Raw genomic sequence first — 20723 nt, 5'->3', positions numbered from 1 at the left:
TATGGGCCCTTTTCATTTGCTGCTGGGCATTAAACTATTTCTTTAAAAAAAAGTTTCAAGAGATGGGCTAGATGCTTTGATGTTTTTTCATTCCTAGGAATTATCTACATTTCCAGTCATATCTCCCACTGATCTCTCTTGTGACTGCTCTAGCCAGTACAACAGGTGTCCTCACCATCCTTGAAATACACCTTGCTTTCCTCCTTGTCTTGCTTGGTAGCCCCCTCCCCGCCCAACCCTGCTTACTTTCTCTCCCTAGCCACTCTTCCCCACTATTACAAACCAGACACATTCTCATGTCCCTTTTTCCCAGACCACTCCAGGCTACAGCAATCTTTTCTTTTTGTTATCTGCCACTCAGCTGGCAACTAATCACCAGTCCTTCCTGAAAGCCAGATACTGAGTCTTTCATGGGTTTTGGTATAAAAATAAAGAGTCGTCATCTCCTCCTGCATTTGTCCATTAGCTACAGGGTAGAACTAGGGATCAGAATCAGGACCCTATATGTGTTTGTTTTTGTCCCTAATCTTGCAGCTGAATCTGAATCTACCAAACCTCTCTGAGCACCACCCAGAAAGGGGATTGTATTTTCTATAAAGTCTATCTCGAGAACTTCAAAGCTTTAGCTCAGCCCTGGACAGAGTCAGCCCCACCCTAAACATTCTCCCACACCCTGAATGGGAGAGGTCCCGCAAAAGGCTCATTCACTCTTTCCTACTTCTTCAAAGTGCTTGGGATTTGCAATGAACTGATGTTCGGGGGAAGAGATTTCTCTAGATGACTGTAACAAAGCAGTGCGATCCTCATTTCATTAGGTAGGTGGAATTGAAAGGCCCTGTAAATCATATTCAATTTCCTTTGGCTTTTAGTTCTTTTAGAAGCATTAGCTTATGGAAAGAATACAGTCAGGGAACAGCTCACACTATGAGGGGAGAAAACACTAGACTGTTCTTCTGGGAGTAAAGTGAGACAATCAAATCCCAGAGATCTTTCCCGGAGAACCATACAAACCAATCAAATACTCTCTCTGAAGCAAGCTTCTTACTTCCAATGAGAGGAAAGAAAACCTATTAGTTCTACTCCTTTGAGGGGAACTGCCCTCCAATTTCACAGCAACTTATAATTAATATTTGACTTCCCAGGTGCTGGATTGCTAAAGCAGGAGGGAAGGGATGCTTCCCCCGTGGGCTGGGGGAAAGGGGAAGAGAAAGAAAAAGGTCCTCAAGCAGTTTGGGCAGATTACAGCATCCTGGCAACAATTTGGTGGAGTCCCAACTACCCCGCCCCCCTCAATCATCCATTCCAAAAGTCAGGAAGACTGGGAGTGGGGATGAGGATAAAAAATCCTCTTCAAGTCTTAAGGAACAGTTGTGATAGAGACAAAAGAGGTGTTTCCTCTCCTTTCCCCACCTCAATCCCTTCTTTTTTGGCAAACATGTTTTTCCATTACCACACATCTCCCTGACACGTGTTATTTTTTCCCTCTCGCCTCCAAGCTCACCCCCATTCTCCCCTCTGATCACACTGTTTATTTCTCTCCTGCCTTTATCGCTGCCCTTGTCTCTTCTAATCTTCTCTCGCTGTGCTGACGTCACGGTGAAACCTCCCTGATTTTCCTTTCACATACCAACTACACACGTTTCTCTTCAAACCCCTTCCAACAAGCAGGCTCAGGCTCTGCAAGAGGACACGGCTGCTTTCAAGGTAAGCCCAGACAAGGAGTTGAGCAGGAAGGGGTGAGGGAAGGGAGCAGGAGGAGGTGGGGAACAGTCTGACAACTTCTCGCCAGTGTGTGCTTGTTGCATCAAATTGGGAGAAGACTGGCTGAGGGAGGGAGAGTAAAGGGGCCAGATTTGATTTCTGATCAATAGATGTGGGGAGGGAGACAGAAGAATCAAAATGTCAGAGACTCCAACAGAAAGGAGACTACCAAAGAAGAGCTTAGTGGAGAAATTAAAACACAATTCCCTAGGGACGGATTAACTCCAGACATGGGATGCTCTCACTGGAAATGCGTGAGAACTAGCTGAAGTTGTATCAACTCCATCCTAAGGGCAAAGAGGAGATCAGGCAAAAGTGATTTGCAAATGCAATTGGGGGCTGGAGGAGAGAAGAGATCTGAAGTGCAGATTGTGTGCTGTGTATGGGTTTGTTTGGTTTTTTCCCTTTTCCCAATCTGAAGTAGAAGGCAACTAGTTGGTCAAGGTGATGCCCTCCAGAACCCTGAGAGAGGCAACTTGAGTTCAGTGGGGCACACTGGTTAAAGGCAGGTGCTGTCGTTCAAACTAGGGATGCAGGCGGCTTGCTCTCTTGCTTAGGAGGGGCACGGATGCTCCTCGCCCTGGACAAGCTAAGCAGGACAGCCTGTTTTTTTCCCAAAGGAAACGTCTAAGGGCAGATTATTCTCCTACGAGCTGCCTCGTTCTCCCCACCCTCCACCCCCCTCCCCGGTCTCGTGCTTGTTTGGGTTCTCCGGGCTCTGCTGCAGTGCATTCATGCCTTTTGAACAACTGTCGGGAAAGGGCTCCTGAATTCCGTGTGTGTGTGTGTGTGTGTGTGTGTGTGTGTGTGTGTGTGTGTGCGTGTGCGTGTGCAGCAGACGGAAGAGATTCGGAGGGAGAAGGGGCAGGGGCTGCTGGCTGGCTAGTAGAGTAGCCTGGAAAACACGGCAGCTGCCCGGAAGATCATAGCAATCCCACGCTGTGGGGGGAGAGGGAAGGCTTTCCCAGGGGAGGAGGGGGATGCCCCTGGCACAACTAAGACCTTCTCATAGAGATGCTGCAGTTGATGCCTTTGGAAAAGCCTGGATGCTAATACACAGTGAATTGTAAGAAGGGGTGGGGCGGCAGATTCCAGAATTGAGGCCAAAGAAACCCCCAAAGACGCCTACTTGCGAACCACACCCCGGAATGGAGAGGTCCACGGAAATACCAGTTACTTTTTGAAAGGTCCCCAGGCAGAAATGAAATACTTTGGACAGGAGGTAAGAAGAGTTGTGTTTTTTTTTTTTAATTTAAACTAGATTAGAATGGAGGACTCTTTGGTGCAGTGCTGTGGTTTGGTTTTTCCCCCCTGACTCCAGAGGACCAGAATTGTCAAGCATAGGGAAACCCTGAAGTTGTGGATGTTTTGGAAATTCAAGGGGGCTCAGCCAGGGACGGGAGAGGAGGACTTAAGGATGGGTAAGGATACTTTGAAACCCTCCCCAGGTTTGAGATAGACAAGTTCAGAGGGAAGAAAAGAGGCACTGCCTCTCTGTCACCGGTTATTATACAGAGGGAATGGGGATCAGCTGTGTGTGTGTGTGTGTGTGTGTGTGTGTGTGTGTGTGCCCCCGTATGTGTGAGATAAATCTTCAAGATGAGAGGGAACAGGCAGCAAGAGAGACTTAGGTTAGAGCTCTAATAAAAAAGACCTCCCTGGGTTAATATTGGAGCCAGTAGCCAAGGGTGCTTGGGGAATCTTTTTCTCTGAAGATTTGTGAAAATGTGATAATTTTCATTTGCCTGGAATGTGGCTAAGTGTGGTCTTATCTAAGGGCAGGGGAGGTGGAATATATAAATATCTTTTCAAGGTCCCTTCCAATCAGGAGATTCTGTGTCTGATTGGAAAAGGCAGAAACAAACCTTATACAAGTCAACATTGTTTGTTTATTGCAAATTGGGCTGATTTTGATATCAATTTTTTCTCTCCCTCCTCTCTCCCGTACACAAGTGAAAATTTCAAAATCAAAAACAAGGGAAATTTGTTTCTAAAGGAAGACAAACTTTTAAAATGCTACAAAAGATGAACAAATGTCCTCCCTTGCTTCTCCTGCTAGGGTGATAATGTTGAAAGGAGTTAGGTTCAGTGGTTAGAGTTAGGAAAAATAATGCTGGAAATTTTCCGCAAACATTGACTGAGAGCACAAGCAATTTGTCTGTGTGACCTTGGAGAAGTCCATTTAATCTTTCTATTTTCTTTCTTATTTTTCTGAGTATTTCATCCCCAGACACTTAAACCTCTTTCTGCATGTGGCATCTTCACAAAGCACAAAGACAGTCTGTAAGTGCTTGGAAATCCCTTTGTAAATAGCTTTATGCAGCTGCAATGATATTTTCAAAGCTTAATCAGAATAAATTGTTAAAAAAGAAACAGTGTGATTTCTTTGTCTGGAGGCTGGGGCATCTGTCTAGTCATATGGGGAAGAGCAAAGTGACCCAAGCTATGATGATTCAAAACAACTTGACCTTGATTTCCTACCCAATGATGCACTTCCTTTATTGCAGTGAAGTGATGGTCCTTGCCCCTGGTGTGCTCCATGCTAGGCACATAGAACATCCAAGGATGGGTGTTTCAAGTCTTTCTGGCAAAGGAGAGAGTCAGAGAACAGCTTCCCCTCTGCATAATAAAATGAAGATGGAAAAGTTGGCCTAAAGAAAAAACTTTAGCAATGACTTGAATGAATTTGAGCAAAGATATACTCAAACCAGAGACATGTTCTACCATGTATGATACCAATGAAGTGGTTCAGTCAAAAACAAACCAACATTAAATATGAGTTTTCTAGAAGTTTGCAAAGGAACAATATGCCAAGAGTGGCTTGGATTCTGTAGAACGCAAGCTCCATATTGGAAATTCCCATTTTCTATTCAGTTCTCTAACGCAAACACCATCCCCCCACAGCCATTTCCAAGATAAATAGGCTGGTGTGGAGCAGAGACAGCAGGTAAATTGTCCCACCCCTGACTGTGAGCACAGACAAACACAAATATATCTCCCAGAGGACCTACCCAAGCCCAGAACAGTGTCTGGCAAAGTGAAAGTCTTTATATTCACAACAGATCCAGCATCTGTTTCAATCTGACAAATGGTTTCCTAGAGAAATGACCTAGCAAGATAAGAGGCTCAGGCAGTCTCTGATAGCAAGAGGATTTTCCTTAATGACCAGGATCAATTGTGATCATAATCCCTTCGGAAAGATCTAGACAAGTTTCTAGTCCCCTGGAGCCTGGGAACAGAGCAAAGCCTGCCTCCAACATATTAGTCCTACACATGCAAGGACCAAGGCAGGCTGTGGAGACCCAGGAGGGTCTTCCACACAGACCACTATAGCCCAACAACTTGTTTTCTTAAAACACTATGGGCTGGCACTTCAACAAGCTTCGAGGCATTTCTCTTTCCAACAGGTACTCTGTCTGTCAACATTTCTTTAAGAAGAGTCCAGTGGATCAAAGCTGTTGTCTTCAGCTTTAGCCTCCTAAATACTCAGTTCTGTCACAGGGACACAGAGAATCATAGATCCAGGGCCGGCAGGACTTCAGAGACTGGCTAAGTCCAAATCCCTCATTTTATAGATGAGGAAACCAAAGCTCAGGGAGGATGTGGGATTTGTCCAAGGTCACATAGGTGGTAAGTGCCAAAGGTGGGATTTGTGCTTTGACTGATTAGTGCTTCTTTCAGAGGGCTCTGGGCTTGGCCGCCCAGGTGGTTTATTGCCTGAGCATTCTGAGTCCCATGATTGGGTATTTGGAGCCGAGTGGCATGTGGAACTGACTTTTCCCTTCTTTTGACTGGTTCGGCTAATGTTGCTTATTTTACTTTGTGACTGTCCCATTCACACATCAGTGCTCATCGTCTTGTATTGTGGATGTTCTCACCAACTTCCCAGAGGACAACAGACCAGAAAGGAAATGCAGACAGCTTTGAAAATACAGTTTAGAGTTCATAGTACGGAACATGACTTTTAGGAGAGAAAAAACTACTTTGCAGGAGTCTTTTGCTAATGATGAAAATTTGAGGGCAGGAAAGTGTGTGTTAACAGCGAATATAACTAGGAATTCTTTCCTCTAGAGCAAAAAGAGTTGGGGCGGAGGGAACAGCACAGACTGTTAGAAGAGACAGTTAGGATGTTGGTTGAGTTGTTTGGCAGTGGCACAGCTAGCTGTGTGATCAAAGGTACAGACACACTAGGAAAGGGTCTGAGGGGGCGACAAGGGATCATGGTTGTATTGTGCAGGCGGCAGAAGACCATGGAGAGTGTCAGAACAGTTGTCTATTTGGAAGAACTTTGTGTCTCCCTCCCACATCAGCACCTTCAGGCAAAGCCCAAGTTACCTTGCTCTAGTTATAGTTTCATTGCCAGTTAAGTCCCTGAATGTAACTGAGGAAAGGAAATGGCTGTTCACGTCATTCCCCTTCCCCTGGACATCCTGGAAAACCTCAGAAAGGCAATTAGCAATTTAAAGCTCTTTGAGATAATGCCTTCAAATCTTCTCATACCAGTCCGCTGGTTGGGGACTTGACATTGGCATCCTATGATCTTGAGTTACCTATAATATCACCTGGGCAGCTAGGTGGCACAGTGGATAGAGCCCTGGGCCTGGAGTCAGGAAGACTTCAGTTCAAGAATGGCCTCAGTCTCTTACTAGCTGTGTGACCCTGGGCAAGTCCCTTAGCTCTGTTTGCCTCAGCTTCTTCATCTGTAAAATGAGCTGGAGGGTAAATGGCAAACCACTCCTGTATCTCTGCCAAGAAAACCCCAAGTGGGGTCAATGAAGAGTCAGACACAACTGAGATGAATGAAAAACAATAGAAATCACCAGTGGTTGTGTTATACCATCGGTCTTTTTTCTCTTTCTTGAAAGTCCATGACAAACAATCAGACTCTGTAAGAATCCAGACCAACCTGTTTTATTTCTTGTTTCTTATGTACCCATCCATTATGGTGCTATCATTCCCAAATCTGGCTGCCCTAGAGAACACTAGTGGACCCCATGAGAGAATGCTATGATCTAAAGAGAGTGATTTGAGGTTTACTTTTGATGGTAGAAGGAATAATTTGTAGTTGGCTAAAATACTAAGATGCTGATTTTGAGGTAACTGTCAATTGTGATGAGACAATATTCAATTCAGCACAACTGAGGTGAATTTAAATGTAGTGTCAAGATGCATGAGCAACATTTGTGTTACTCATATCCATAAATAAAGATTGAATTGCAACATGTATGTGGGATCGTAACATCAGAGATTTTAGAGCTGGAAGGGCCCTAAGGGACCTTGGTATGAACTCAGATGAGGAAAGTGAGAGCCAGTGAAGTTAAAAGTGAGCTGCTGAAGGGTGACCTAGTAGGAGGCGGCTGAGCTGGGATTCAAAGCCAGGCCTTCTGACTCCAAAGCCAGTGCTCTTTTCACCGCACAAACATAGTTTCCAAAGGTGTGAAATGGAAATTTTAGTATTTCTAGATTGGATTTGGATCAGGTTTGTCTGAAATGGGATGAGAAGAGCCTTGGTGAAATAATAATGATAATAACATATTTGAAATGCTATGTGGCTGAAATAAATATATATGCAGCTAGGTGGTGCAGTGGATAGAGCACCAGGCCTGGAGTCAGGAAGACCCGAGTTCAAATCTGGCCTCAGACACATACTCAGTGTAACCCTGGGTATGTCACCTAACCCTGTTTGCCTTAGTTACTCATCTGTAAAATGAGCTGGAGAAGGAAATGGCAAACCACTACAGTATCTTTGCTAAGAAAACCCCCAATGGGGTCATAAAGAGTCAGACACGACTGAAACTATATACTGTATTATACAGCATAACACACACACATATATACACACACATAATGTATATATACAGCTGAATGGGATCTTCTCTTTCAGAGAAAAGATTACAATGTATTGGGATAAAGCTGTCCTCCCAGCAAATGTATAAGGTAGTAAGGCAGGCATTTATAAAGAGGTGAAATAGGCTTAGGCAGCCAAGTTAGTAAGTGACAAAGCCTGGTCCAGAAGCTAGGGAAATTCCTAATCCAACGTGCTGCCAGGACCATAAAAAGAGTCACCCTGCATTCCCTGAATTCCTCTTTATGGAAAACATATACAAGGGGTGGGTGTGGGGCAATCTATGGGGCAAATACGTATTTACCTCCATGTTTTGTTTGTTGAACCAACCCAACCTGGTTTGGGAATACATGTCCAATTCCTTTTAGTCTTTTCTTTATTTTTTTTGGTTAGCATGACATCTAGTCTATTCCTTTGATATTTCCTCATCCCAGCCATATGGGCACCAACTTGTGTGCCCCCTTCCCACTCTACCTTCTGTCAATCAATCTCTCTGCCAATCATAAATTAGCACTTCCAAGTCGCCACATGAACATCAACCGTTCAGGAGACAGCTCCGTCTATGGTAAAAGTGAACCTCCATAATTTACATTCGAGGGAGATTATTCATCGCGTTGCATATCATTATGGTGACCACATTGACTCCGAATGTCTTTTTTTTGCTTTGAGAGTACGTTTCCCTATTTCCCCCAGAGAGGAATTATAGTGGCCTTCATGGTCCTGATCACGCTTCTGATCATCATGGAAGCTTTGACCTGTTCTATTTCTGACCTGGACTATTTTGCCTCTCCTTAGGCAGCCTGTGCCTTTTCCCCTGTCCTCCCCGCCGTGCTCTACCTACCCCCCCCACCCCCCCCCCCCCCCACCAGCTCCTATGGGAGCTTACCATATTGGTGCAACACTTCATGCAAACACCTGATTGGCTTTAGCCCTAATATGACACAGAACTCCCAACCTTAGGCAATCCATCAGCCCCAGCCTCCCCAGTAGCAGGAATTACAGGTATGAGCCATTATGTCCAGCCAAATGTCCTAGAGTCTTCTTATATTCCCAGACTATGCTTTAGGGTCTGGGACAGGAACTTATGGTGCAGGTAGGTGGGGACAAGGCTCCAGCTATCCAGTTGTGGGTGACGTCTGCTAGCCTACTCCACAGGGACTGCCACCTCCTTTCTATCAAGGCCTCACTGTGGCAAGGATAGAATCTGGTGTTCCTGTGGAAGGTCAGCGGGCAGTTCCTCAGCAATAAGCTGTAAGCAATAATCCAGTAAGAGAGGGTACCAGGAATGCCAAGTCCGAGGGAGAACATAAGATCAGAAACTGAGCTAGAAACCAAGCTAGATAAGATGAATGGATATGCTGGTACCATGTGCTGTGGTGATGCATGCCTTTAATTCCTGGGTCTGGGAATGTGGGCTGCTGGGAAGTCTGAGGCTTTTGGACCTCTTGAGCTCTGGAGTTCAGAGCTGCAGTAGGTCTAGCCAGTTAAATGTCTCCACTAAATCTAGCATAAATATGGGGAGCCCCCAGGAGGTGGGGTGGACCACCAGGCTGTCTAAGGAGGGGTGACCCAACCCAAGTCAGAAACAGAGTAGATCAAAGCTCCAATGGCAGTCAGTAGTAGAATTGGCCCATGAGTGGCTGCATTTCCAGCCTGGGTGAGATGGGGGGAAGGGCGGGGGTTGGGGTAGGAAGGGGAAGATGAATTGGTAAGAGAAGTAAGTCAAAAGCAGATGATATAAGTAATAAGAGAAACTGGAAAGGTGCTAGGGCACATTGCTTGCTTCTATACACTTATCAGTGAATCTTACAGGTGATCTTACCAGGAGAAAATATTATTAATATTTGTAAGGTTATTAGCCAATGTTTGCTCTCTCTCCATGACCCCTCTACCCCAACCAGGGAGCCAAGGAAAAAGATAGTCACCTTTCTTGAGTGAGAATCCAATGGGTCTTAACCAAAATTAATATGATTAATAAAAATAATAATAGCGAGCATTTATCTAGCATTCTGGGGTTTGCAAAGGAATTCACAGACATTCTCTCACTTGATTTTCACAGTGCTGTGAGGTAGGTTTTATTATGTTATTGGTTTATTTAGTTAGTTTTTATTTCTATATTATTATATATTATATTTATATATTTTGTTATTATTGTATTATGTTATTATTAGCCATTTTACAGACGGAAAACTGAAGCTTAGACAAAAGAAATAACTTATTCATGGCAACAGAGCAAGTTAGGTTTCTGAGGTAGGATTTGAATGCAGGACTTCCCAGTTCCTAGTAGCTCCACACTGCTTCTCTAATTATAGAATGTAGCTAATGTACATTGCGTAGATATTTCCACATGACATTTCACAAACCTCTGGGTGCAATGGTGGGATTCAAATAAATTAACAACCGGTTCTCCACGGAACCGAGCCAAAGCACCACCACTGCCACCGCCATTGGCATGGAGGGAGCAGGCCTTGCATCCTCTAACAACTGGTTGGCTGAACTCAACGGAAAATCAGGTACCGGTTCTACCAAACCCATGTGAACCAGCTGAATCCCACCACTGCCTGGGTGTGTAGAGGGAGTGAAATGCTTAGAGGGGTAGGAGAAATGGAAGGGTTAAGGGGCATGGAAAAGAATCAGAATGGGTCCTCAAAAGCATGGTTTGATGGCTTCTGCAGGCATCCATGTTGGGTAAAATAGGGTACAAATACGGTAAAAAGTCTTCCTCAGGATGATCCAAGTGTTGGAAGTAAGGAAGAGAAGAGCATTTTTAGAATTTTATAGATCTCTCTTACTTGAAAAGTAAGCTTGCCTTAAGCTCAAGGCTAATAAAAATTTTACACATTAACAGAGAGACGGCATTGCCCAATATATGGGGCTTAGGATGGGAATCTAAGTAGATTCTATCATGAGATCCTTGCAAAAACTTGGGCAAAATTATTTATTCTAGCTCTGCTATTTACTACCTATGTGACCGTGGACAAGTCACTTGCCCTCTCTAGGCTGCTTTCCTTCTGGCCCTTAATCCCACGATCCTGCCAATGCCACCATTGTTTTCCTCCATCTATAAAATAATGGCTCCATGAAAGATGAAAAATATTTGAATGATCCAAAACTCAAAACCCATGTTCAAAGTGGCTCTTTTAAAACATTTTTTAAACGTGTCTTGTCTTCCCTTCTCCCTCCTTCCTCCTCCCTCCTCAAACTGGAAGTATCAAGGATTTTGCACATCTGATGGACAAAAATTGATTCCTGAGGATTAGACAGAGACTTTCGAGCAGCCAGAGTAAGGTGAGTGTGGGAAAATGACAATCCTTTAAAAATGTGGGTTTTCTGTGGTCTATCCAGAAAATGGAGACCCCTCAGCCATGAGTCCAGGGTCCTCCTGGAATGCCACTCCCCAGTCTCTTTAAAAGACAAAAAAACTTTGCCATTTTGTTGTTTACTGCTGATAATTTAAAATCAACATTGTCTATTGTATTTGACCTGAGTTTTCTTGCCTTTTAATGTTTTAATTTACATTATGTATGTTGTTTTTTAGACCTGCTTTCTTTACTCTGTATTATTAGCTTATACAAGCCTTCCTGCATTTCTTTTCATTCTTCATGGTCAATACTCATTATCATACAGTTACAAATGCATTACACCCTTATATCACAATTTGTTTAGTCATCTCCATTTTGGCAGCACATAACTAATCTTCAGATTTTTGCTATTGCAAAATAGTGCTTATATGAATATTTGGTAGTGCTGCCTTTCCTTTTGTTATCGATCTCCTTGGGTTGAGAGGGCTGGGAAAGGAATTGGAATGGGTCCCCAAAGTCAGGCTTTAGTAGTTTCCTTTTTCCCCTAGTCTTCCTCATTTGTCTAAGTACTTTGTTATGTTGTCAGAAGATGCCAGTAGGGTGGGGGGAAGGAGGAGATGGAAGGGAAAGCATTGTTTCTTCTTTAAACACACACACACACACATACATACACAAATACAAACACACACACACACCCCTCTCATACCTCTCCCATTATATTCCTTCCTAAGAGTCCTCTCCCAGTCAAATATATTTCAGCAGTTAAAAAAGCTCTGTTTTCTTTCTCAGATCTCCCTATTTATAGCTTACAGTTGTTGGCATGTATTCATGGCTCTGACTACTTAATTTATATCTCTGGCCTCTCTTGCATGCTCAGGAAACTTTGGAATCTGTACATTTCTTTGGTGGATGTATTTCTCTTCTTCACCCACTCCCTGTCTTCTTTTCCTCCCATTCCTTACCCATCATCTTCATCATCTCAGTGGCACAAATCAAAATCCAAGGCCATTTTGATTCAGTGATTGCTGCTTCCAACAGCTTCCACGTAAATGCGTGGGACCCTGACCATTAAAACTTGTAATTCAAATAATGAAAAGGTGTCATGGACACGAGGAGAATCACAAAGGATGCACTCAGTAATTACAAATTAGGTTGGAAAGTCATGTTTCCTGTGTGAAGGAGTCCCATTGGATCTGTAGTAGTTAAATAAAAAAACAAAGAAGCCAGTAAAGGTGCCCGTCAATGTTGAATGCATTATGGGGAGAAAGGAAGAGAGTGATAGACTGTATTTCAGGGTGGTGCCCATCAATGGTGAATGCATTATGGGGAGAAAGGAAGAGAGTGATAGACTGTATTTCAGGGTGGTGCCCATCAATGGTGAATGCATTAAGGGGAGAAAGGAAGAGAGTGACAGACTGTATTTCAGGGTCTGTGCAGGGCTACAAACCCACTCTGTATAGATTACAGCTACAGCAGAGCCCGTGGCATGGAAGGTTCCATGGAAACACATTTCCTGCTGCAACTACCCAAGCTGCTTGGGAGGAGGGGGAGGGGGAAGGGCAGTGTTGGAGAAAAGGCAGGAATACCATCTACATATACATCTTAAATGTAAAAAACTATACAGATCTGACACTATCCTGGTGGGAATTAGGGTTGAGAAATAATTTAAAAAGAATAGAAAGGATCACACTTAAAGGTAGATGCCTTCTTCAAAACTCCTGTGGAAAACAGCGTCAGTGTGTTCTGGTGGGGACTATAGAGTTTCCTTTGTATGACATCTGGCAAAGAATCCCATTCAGTGAAGGTTTTTGATGAGAAACCAATTCAGAAGGGAATGTGCCATATTTTTCTTATCTCATCTAGTTCTCTAATTATGCTTAATAAGAACTTGTGTTCAGAAAATTAATTTCACAATCTGAAAAAGAGATCCGCATGAATTGCAAGCTTAATGAGAGTAATTCATGACCCCATTTGGGGTTTTCTTGGTGGAGATACTGGAGTCGTTCACCATTTCCTTCTCCAGCTCATTTTACAGGTGAGGAAACTGAAGCAAACAGGATTAAGTGACTTGCTCAGGGTCACACAGCTAATAAGTGTCTGAGGCTGGATTTGAACTCAGATCTTCCCAGTGCACCACCTAGCTGCTGTGCTTCTCTTATGCAACCCCATATCATATTAGCTTTCTAGGTTGTCATACTATGTTACTGGGGCAGCTAGGTGATACAGTGGATGGGTCGCTGGCCTAGAGTTGAGAAGGTCTGAGTTCAAATCCAGCTTCAAACACTTACTAGCTGTGTGACCCTGGGCAAGTTACTTCAACCTGTTTGCCTCAGTTTCCTTATCTGTAAAATGAGCTAGAGAAGGAAATGGCAAAACCAAAGGAAAACCCCAGTGGGTCATGAAGAATCAGACGTGATTGACAACAACCGAACAACAACAAGAAGCTTGTAGGAGTGAGGAAGTGAGTTGGGCTCAGTGGTGGATGCTAGCATTTGCTGCTGGGGAAGCTGAGGCTGGAGGAGTGAGTTGAGCAGTTTTGAGGTTCAGTGGGACTAAAGCTGATCAGGCATACATATACACCAAGTCCTGCACCAAAATGGTGAGCCCAGGGGAGTGGAAGGCCATGAGGTTAAGGAAGGAAAAATTGGTCCAGGTTGAAAAATAATGGATATGATTAAAACTTCTATGTAAAACTACTGGCATCAGGCCCATGAAGGAGCACTGACTTCTAGCCTGGGTGAGATAGGAAAACCAAATTTAGTTTAAAAAAAAAAAGGAGGAGGTGAAGCCAAGCTGGTAGAGTGAAAGCAGGGACTTGCCTGAGCTTTCCCCCAAACCCCTTCAAATACTTCTAAAAAGTGATGAACAAATTCTGGAGTGGCAGAATCCACAAAGAGACAGAGTGAGGCAGATTTCCAGCCCAAGGCAACCTGGAAGGTCAACAGGGTGTGTTGCACAGGGCTGGTAGAGGAGTACAACAGAAGCAACACCAGCAAAGCTGGAGCAGACCTAGCGGGGCTGAATCACTAGCAGCAGTGGCCATTTTCTGACTTCTCAGAGCACAGACACCAGAGACAACTTAGAAGGTTAGCAGGAGGTGTCTGTTGGAACTGGGTGACAGAGAAGCGCAGTCCTGAACAGGGCATGCAGGGCAGCGGCTGCTCCTGGAGCTATCAACCCATAGAAGGAATGTTTGAAAGTCACCTATTTCAACTTAGGGAGCCAAGATAGCGGAGTAAGAAGTAGGTCCCTCTCACCCTCCCTTATTGACTTTGAAAAGCCCAGAGAATATTGCCCCAGGAAAAATCCTGGAATAGTGGAGCCAGTAGAAAGACAGGGTACAGCAGTTTTTTAGCTTGGGAGGCAAGAGGGATTAATGGGAAAGGTCCTTCCTTCTGTGGCTGAAGGGGACCAGTACAGGGCAGAAGGTGTCCCAGCAAGTCAGTGCAAGCCCCACTTCAGCAGACCAGCAGGAGCTCCTGAGCCCCAGAGTGGAGAAGCAGGCAAGCACCAACTCCAGGCACACACCGGCCGCCACCATCAGCTCCAGCTTAGCACCAGGTAAGCTACCAGCCTCCAGCTGCCAGCACCTGAGGTCCCAGCAGGCCCCTACCCCCCAGCACAAGAAGTCTGGGACAGTGCCCTGTGGTCCCCGGGAGCAGAGATCAAATTTAAAAGCCAGAAAAAAGGCAAACAACATGAGGAAAAAGCAACAACAACAACAAAAACAAGACCACAGAGAAGTATCTTGGTGACAGGAAAGATCAAATCACAAATTCAGGAGAGGACAACATTGTCAATATACTCACATCTAAAACCTCACAAGGGAATATGAACTGGTCTCCAGCCCAAAAAGCATTCTTGGAAGAACTCAAGAAGGATTTTAAAAGTCAAATAAGAGAGGTAGAAGAAAAATTGAACAATTCCTTTAAAAATACAATTGACAAAATGGAAAAAAAGTACACTGAAGAAAACAACTCCTTATATAGTAGAATTGGTCAAATGGAAAAGGAGGCACAAAAGCTAAATGAAGAACACAATTCGTTAAAAATTAGAATTGGGCAAGTGGAAGCTAATGACTCTATGAGACATCAAGAATCAGTCAAACAAAATCAAAAGAATGAAAAAGTAGAAGAAAACATAAAATACATCATTGGAAAAACAACTGACTTGGAAAGTACATCCAGGAGAGATAATTTAAGAATTATTGGTTACTTGAAAGCCATGATAAAAAAAATGAACAAACAAAAAAAAAAAACCCACCTGGACATTATCTTTCAAGAAATCATCAAGGAAAACTTACCTGAGGTCCTAGAACCAGAAGGTAAAATAGTCATTGAAAGAATCTGCTGTCACCTCCTGAAAGAGATCTCAAATTAAGAGCTCCAAGGAATCTTGCAGCCAAATTCTAGAATTATCAGATCAAGGATAAAATACTGCAAGCAGTCAGAAAGAAACAATTCAAATATCATGGAACCACAGGCAAGATTACATAAGACTCTGCAGCTTCTACATTTAAAGATCAGAGGGCTTAAAATATGATATTCCATAAGGCAAAGGAGCTTGGATTACAACCAAAGATCGACTACCCAGTGAAAGTGAGCATAATCTTTCAGGGGAGGAGATGGACATTCAATGAAATAGGCAACTTCCAGACTTTCCTGATGAAAAGACCAGAGCTCAATGGAAAATTTGATCTTCAAATACAAGACTGAAGAGAGGCATAAAAAGGTAAACAAGAAAGGAAAAAAAACACAAACATGGTATTCAATAAGGGAAAACTGTTTACATCTCTACATGGGAAGATGATACTTATAACTCAAGAACTATATCTTTACTATGACATCTAGAAAGGAAATACATAGACGGGGGGGTGGGTTCAAGTTGACTTTGATGTGATGATAAAAAACCTAATTAAGTAGTGAAAAAGGATTGTAATGGGAGAAGAGGAAAAGAGGAGGCAGAAAAGGGTAAATTACATCACATGAAGAGGCACATATTACAGTAGAAGGAAAGAAGGGAGGAAGATGAGCATTGTTTGAACTCTACTGTCATTGGATTTGGCTCAAGGAGGGAATAATATACTCAGTTAGGTATGGAAATCTGACTTGCCCTATAGACAGTTGGAGGGGAAAGGGGAAAGAAAAGGGAGGGAGGGATAGAAGGGAGGAAAGAAATAGTAAGAGAAAAGGGAACAAAAAGGGAGGGGGCTGATAGAAGATTGAGGGAGGTGGTCGTCAAAAGCAAAACTCTAGTGAGGAGGGAAAAGGAGAAAGGAAAGAGAAATGCATAAATGAGGGTGGGGTGGGGGTAGGATGGAGAGAAAGACACAGATAGTAATCATAACTGTGAATGTGAATGGGATGAACTCTCCCATAAAAGGAAGTGGACAACAGAATGGATTAAAAATCATAATCCTACAATATGTTGTTTACAAGAAACACATTTGAAACAGAGGGATACATATGAAGTAAAGGGAAAAGGTTGGAGTAGAATATGTTATGCTTCAGCTGAAGTAAAAAAAGCAGGGGTAGCAATCCTGATCTCAGATAAAGCAAAAGCAAAAATAGATCTAATTAAAAGAGTTAAGGAAGGAAACTATATCCTGCTAACAGACACCATAGACAATGAAGTAATATCATTATTTAACATATATGCACCAAGTGGTATAGCATCCAAACAGAAGTTAATGGAGTTACAGGAAGAAACAGCAAAACTATACTAGTGGGGGACCTCAATCTCCCCCTCTCTGAACTAGATAAATCTAACCACAAAATAAATGAGAAAGAAGTTAAGGAGGGGAATAGAATTTTAGAAAAGTTAGGTATGGTAGACCTCTGGAGAAAACTGAATGGGGATAGAAAGGAATATACTTTTTTCTCAATGGTACATGGCACCTACACAAAAATTGACTATGTACTAGGGCATAAAAACCTCATAATCCAATGCAGAAAGGCAGAAATAGTAAATGCATCCTTTTCAGATCGTGATGCAAAAAAATTATGTATAATAAAGGGCCATGGAAAGATAGACTGAAAATTAATTGGAAACTAAATAATCTAATCCTAAAGAATGAGTGAGTCAAACAACAAATCATAGAAACAATCAATAACTTCATCCAAGAGAATGACAATAACGAGATAACATACCAAAACTTATGGGATGCAGTGAAAGCAGTTCTGGGGGAAGTTTTATATCTCTAAATTCTTACATGAATAAAACAGAGAAAGAGATCAATGAATTGGGCATGCAACTAAAAAAGCTAGAAAAAGAACAAATTTTAAATCCCCAGTTAAATACCAAATTAGAAATACTGAAAACTAAAGGAGAGATTGATAAAATTGAAATTAAGAAAACTATTGAACTAATAAATAAAACTAAGAGCTGGTTTTATGACAAAACCAATAAAATAGAAAAACCTTTGGTTAATTTGATTAAAAAAAGAAAGAAAACCAAATTACCAGTATCAAAAATGAAAAGGGTTAATTCACTACCAATGAAGAAGAAATTAAAACAATAATTAGTAACTATTTTGCCCAATTGTGAAATGGATGAATATTTACAAAAATATAAATCACCCAGATAAACAGAAGAGGAAATAAAATATGTAAATAACCCCATATCAGAAAAAGAAATTGAACAAGCCATCAATGAACTCCCTAGGAAAAAATCTCCAGGGTTAGATGGATTTACAAGTAAATTCTATCAAACATTTAAAGAACCATTAATTCCAATACTATATAGACCATTTGGGAAAATAGGTGAAGGAGTCCTACCAAATTCTTTTTATGATACAAATATGGTACTGATACCTAAACTGGGAAGAGTCAAAACAGAGAAAGAAAATTATAGATCAATTTCCCTAATGAATATAGATGCAAAAATTTTAAATAAGATATTAGTAAAAAGATTACAGCAACTTATCACAAGAATAATACACTATGACCAGGTAAGATTTATACCAGGAATGCAGAGCTGGTTCAATATTAGGAAAACTATCCACATAATTGATCATATCCACAACAAAGCTAATAGAAACCATATGATTATCTCAATAGATGCAGAAAAATCTTTTGACAAAACGCAACACCCATTTCTATTAAAAACACTAGAGAGCATAGGAATAAATGGAGTCTTCCTTAAAATGATAAGTAGCATCTACCAAAAACCATCAACAAGTATTATATGTAATGGTGATAAGCTAGAAGCATTTCCAATAAGATCAGGGGTGAAACAAGGATGTCCATTATCACCACTGTTATTCAATATGGTACTAGAAATGTTAGCTTTAGCAATAAGAGAAGAAAGAAAAATTGAAGGAATTAGAATAGGCAAAGAAGAAACAAAGCTATCACTCTTTGCAGATGATATGTTATACTTAGAGAATCAAGTAAATAAAAGCTTGAAATAATAAACAACTTTAGCAAAGTTGCAAGATATAAAATAAACCCACATAAATCATTGGCATTTCTATATATTACTAACAAAGCCCAACAGCAAGAGATAGAAAGAGAAATTCCATTTAAAGTTACTGTAGTCATTATAGAATATTTGGGGGTCTATCTGCCAAAACAAATCCAGGAACTATATGAACACGATTACAAAACACTTTTCACCCAAATAAAGTCAGGTCTAAATAATTGGAAAAACACAGTTGCTCATGGATAGGCCAAGCTAATATAATAAAAATGACAATTCTACCTAAATTAATTTACTTATTCAGTGCTGTAACAATCAAACTACAAAAAATTATTTTATAGAGCTAGAAAAAATAATAAAGTTCATCTGGAAGAACAAAAAGTCCAGAATATCAAAGGAATTAATGAAAAGAAATGCTAGGGAAGGTGGCCTAGCCATACCAGATCTTAAATTGTATTATAAAGCAGCCATCATCATAACTACTTGGTACTAGCTAAGGAATAGAGTGGTGGATCAATGGAATAGGTTAGGTATATAAGACACAGTAGTCAATGACTGTAGTCATTGAATATTTGACAAACCCAAAGACCTCAGCTTCTGGGATAAGAACTCACTATCTGACAAAAACTGTTGGGAAAACTGGAAAATAGTGTGGCAGAAAATGGGCATAGACCAATATCTTACACTGTATACCAAAATAAAGTTCAAATGGGTACACAATTTAGATATAAGGGCTGGTACTATAAACAAATTAGGGGAGTAAGGAATAGTTTATCTGTCAGATTTGTGGAGAATGGAGGAATTTATGACCAGATGAGATAGAGAACATTATGCAATGCAAAATGGATAATTTTGATTACATTAAATTGAAAAGCTTTCACACAAACAAAGCCAATGCAACCAAGATTAGGAAGTAGGCAGAAAACTGGGAAAGAATTTTTACAACCAGTGTCTCTGATGAAGGCCTCATTTCTAATATATATAGAGAACTGAGTCAAATTTATAAGAATGCAAGTCATTCCCCAATTGATCAAAGGCTATGAACAGGCAGTTTTCAAATGAAGAAATTAAAGTCATCTACAGCCATAGGAAAAAATGCTCTAAATCACTATTGATTAGAGTCATGCAAATCAAGGCAACTCTGAGGTACCACATCACACATATCAGACTGGCTAACATGACAAAACAGGAAAATGATAAATACTGGAGAAGATGTGGGAAAATTGGAACACTAATGCATTGTTGGCGGAGTTGTGAACTGATCCAACAATTTTGGAGAGCAATTTGGAATTATGCCCAAAGGACTATATCTAACTCAAATTTCCAAAGTTCTCTTCTGTTGTAAGGCATCATTAAGCAGCTCCACATGAATATTTGGAGAATAGGCCCACAAAATACTGATTAAGCTGTGCATAAGATATTAAGGCATACTCATAGGGGTATATCCCAAAGAGATCATGAAAATGGGAAAAGGACCCGTATGTACAAAAATATTTATAGCAGCTCTTTTTGTGGTGGCAAAGAATTGGCAATTAAGGGGATGCCTATTGATTGAGGAATGGCTGAACAAGTTGTGGTATATGAATGTAATGGAATACTATTGTGCTATAGGAAATGATGAGCAGGCAGACTTCAGAAACACCTGGAAAGATTTATATGAACTGATGCTGAGTGAGGTGAGCAGAACCAGGGGAACATTGTGCACAGTTACAGCCACATTGTGTGATGACTAACTTTGATAGACTTAGCTCTTCTCAGCAATGCAAGTTTCTAAGACAACTCCAAAAGGCTCATGATGGAAAATGCCATCCATATCCAGAAAAAGAACTATGGAGTCTGAATGCAGATTGAAGCATACTATTTGCATTTTCTCTCTCTCTCTCTCTCTCTGTCTCTCTGTCTCTCTCTCTCTCTCTCCTCTCTCTCTTTTGTTTCTTCTTTCATGTGGGTCATCCCATCGGTTCTAATTCTTCTTTTCTTCTTTACAACATGACTAATGTGAGAATATGTTTAATATGAATGTACATGTAGAACTATGGAGTCTGAATGCAGATTGAAGCATACTATTTGCATTTTCTCTCTCTCTCTCTCTCTCTCTCTTTTGTTTCTTCGTTCATGTGGGTCATCCCATCGGTTCTAATTCTTCTTTTCTTCTTTACAACGTGACTAATGTAAGAATATGTTTAATATGAATGTACATGTAGAATCTATATCAATTTGTACACCATCTTAGGAAGGGGGGAGGGGAGGGAGGCAGAGAAAATTTAAAACTCAAAAGCTTGTGGAACTGAATGTTGAAAACTAAAAATAAATAAATTAATTGAAAAGAAAAGAAAAATATAACCTTGTAGTATACAAATCTAAAAAGTTTTTTGTAAAAAGGACTAAAGAGATAT

This window comes from Trichosurus vulpecula, chromosome 1, assembly GCF_011100635.1.
Source record: "Trichosurus vulpecula isolate mTriVul1 chromosome 1, mTriVul1.pri, whole genome shotgun sequence".
NCBI lineage: Eukaryota > Metazoa > Chordata > Mammalia > Diprotodontia > Phalangeridae > Trichosurus > Trichosurus vulpecula.
This window is presented reverse-complemented; position numbering follows the sequence as displayed.